Raw genomic sequence first — 2,916 nt, forward strand, 5'->3', positions numbered from 1 at the left:
GGATGCTGTGCCAGCCGTGCCTTGCTCCGCCGGTGAGCCCAGCGCAGCTAAATAGGGCAACAGAAGGCGATGGGCTGAGTTATTCTGGCACTTCGAAGGCACCACATGGCCGAGAGCACCCAAATCCTGCCCACCTGGGTCGGCACTGCTCTGCCTGCAATGCTGCCCTGCTGCCAGCACTCGCTGGTGATGGCCCCGTGCAACAGCGATGGCTCCTGATCAATATGGGGGGAGGAAAATAAGCCAGACAAGCTCCTGGGGAAGAGCCAGAAGCTGCTCCAGGAGAGAGCTGAGACAAGGCGGATCGATTTGAGACCGGAGGCAGGGGGGGGCTGCTCCCGAGCTAAACAAGCAGACGCGAGCCACGAGGTGCCATTTCCAGGGGTGAGGCTCCATGGTCCCTGTCAGGCTGCAGCCCCCAGTGAGATGTTCAAAGCACCCAGCTAAGCACGAGGTAGTGATGGGCTGGTGTTAGAAATCCAGAAAACCAGCTCCCGGCCCTGGGGAGCCCCCAGCAATGCTCAACCTTCAGCATCTCCCTCCTCCCTGCCAGCCGGGGCTCAGTCCCTGGGGACTGGCTGCCTCCGGGAGCGGTGCTGGCGGCTGCTTGCGCAGCTCCAAGGCACAGAGAGTCCTGGAGGCAGAGTATGGCCCTGCGTCTCTGGGGCCACCCACCCTGGCAGCATTTGGGGTGAGAAAGGGGACGGCGGAGGCACGATGATGACAGCATCGGTGGGGATGCAGCACCGCGCCAGCCCAGGGGGATTTAATTGTGGCATGAAGCACCACCACGGCCAAGACACCAGGAACTGACTCCCATGCATAAACCTTGTGCAGATGGAGAAAAGCCACCGTAAGAGCCGAGAGCCCAGCCTGGGCGATGGGCACGGTCCCCCATACACCACTGGGGGGGGTCCTCTGCTGCTCCCCAGCCCTTCGGAGCTGCATCCCTACATTGCTCCAGGTGTTTTGGGGGCACAAGCACAACGGCACACGCTTTTGGGGCTGCATAGAGGAGCTGCTCCACTGGTGCATCCCGGTGAAGGCTATCCATCCCCCGGAATAACCTGGAGAGCCCAGCTGCCTGGGGAGCTGCAAAGCACCTCGGCTCCTGGTGCGCCGGCAGGCACTGTCCCTTCCAAGGGTTCCCTGCAGCCAGGGCCACCAGACTGGGAGGGTCTCTGTCAGGCTCTCACACAGCACAAACCAGCGGCTGAGCCTGGCACGGCCACACCGCAGTTCACTGCGGCACAAGGCAGCGGTTGCGCCAGGCTGCTGGCAGCAATGCAGGGCTCGTGCATGGGCAGCAGCGGGCACACGCTGGCGCCTTCGCCCCAGGCACTAACCCAGCTCTCCCCAGGCTTCGGTCCCAGGAGAAAACCCTGTAACTCCCTGGGAGCAGAGCGAGACAGCGTCAGAGCCCCGCAGGGCATCCGCGTGCTTGTAAATCCATGCACGGCACTGAAATTTGGGGTTGTTTTCCCCCTTGAATCCTCCGCTCAAGGCCGATGGGAGCAGCGGTGCCGCCTCAGGGATCCCTGGTCCCAGCAGCGGGTCCCTGGGGACACCCCATGTCCTGCAGAAGGCGGGAGGTGTCTCCCCGGCACGCTGCGACGTTGCTGAGCAGTTCGGAGGCTGGTCCCAGCACCGGGGGGGTTTGGCAGAATCGCTTCGGTGTGAGGTACCGCAGCAGGTTCACGGGTGGTGAGGGATGCCTCGGCCCACGCCAGCGCTGCTGTAGCATCGGCTGCCGGATCAGCTCTGCCGACCCCAAACCAGCCCGGCATATCTCAGGCATCCCCACTGCCTGCAGACACTCACCCATCCCCATGGCTTCAGCCCGACCCTGGAGCAGCTCTCCGAGCCTCCCGGCAGTGGGATGATCCCCCAGGCCACCTCCAGCTCAGTGCGGGCTCAGAGGTCGGACATGCCCAAACACAGCACCACATCTGCCCCCAGCACCCACCTGCACCTCGTGCCACAAGCACCCACTTTGCTCCCGGCTTCCCCATATCCCCTGGGGAATGGCCATCAGCCCAGAGCCCACATCTGCTGCACCCTTGCAGGGTTGGGAAGAGCCGGGGAGCAAGAAACACCCCGGATTAATTAAAACACACCAGTTTTCCTTAAGATGTATGACGTGGAGGATGCCCCAACAGTGCCAGGAGCTCCTTCCAGGCAGATGCCCAACCGCCAGTGGTCAGCGGTGATGGATCTGGTGTAGTCAGGCAACTGCCCGTGCCGGGAGAGCGGGGTGTGAGGCCAGACAGCAGCAATTCAGCGTAGCCCTGCACCGCCATGCTCACCCCTCAGCACCGCTCTGCTTTCCCCAGAGCCAGCTGCGGTTCCTCCCCTCCCAAAGCCCTGGCACAGAGGCTGCAGCACTGTCAGAGCCACCCCGGGGTAACAGGGAGCTCTGCCAGCCTCCGACCCAGCCGTCAGGCTGGCATCGGTATCCAGGGGCACTGAGATCCCTCCTCCAGGAGGGATCTGCTCCACCGGAGCAGATTAAACATCACTCGACTTCCAGCATGTGGGACAGGGATCCCAGCTGAGGGAGGCTGGGATCCCGCTCCCCAGGGCTGGCAGGGACGGGCCCGCGCCGGCACGGGGCCAGCACCGTCCCCAGCTGTAGGATTACACCGGTACGGGGCATCTCGGATTCCAGCCGCATGCTGCCTAATTTACGGTTTAATTAATAAATGGGGAATTATGCTGAGTTTATCCAATACTTTTGGACGCGTGATGTTATCAAAATCCCATTACTGACGAAGGAAGGCATGAAGAGCAAAATTAGCTTTGGCATCTGAAACACTTCAGTCGATGCGATAACACAATTATTAGGGCTAATAATCAAAAGAGCACTTTGGAGAACGCAGGCTCCGGTGGGAGCAGAGCCGAGGGCAGCCGCAGCCC

This window comes from Pygoscelis adeliae, unplaced genomic scaffold (genome assembly GCF_000699105.1).
Source record: "Pygoscelis adeliae isolate BGI_AS28 unplaced genomic scaffold, ASM69910v1 Scaffold343, whole genome shotgun sequence".
In the NCBI taxonomy this organism is placed as follows: domain Eukaryota; kingdom Metazoa; phylum Chordata; class Aves; order Sphenisciformes; family Spheniscidae; genus Pygoscelis; species Pygoscelis adeliae.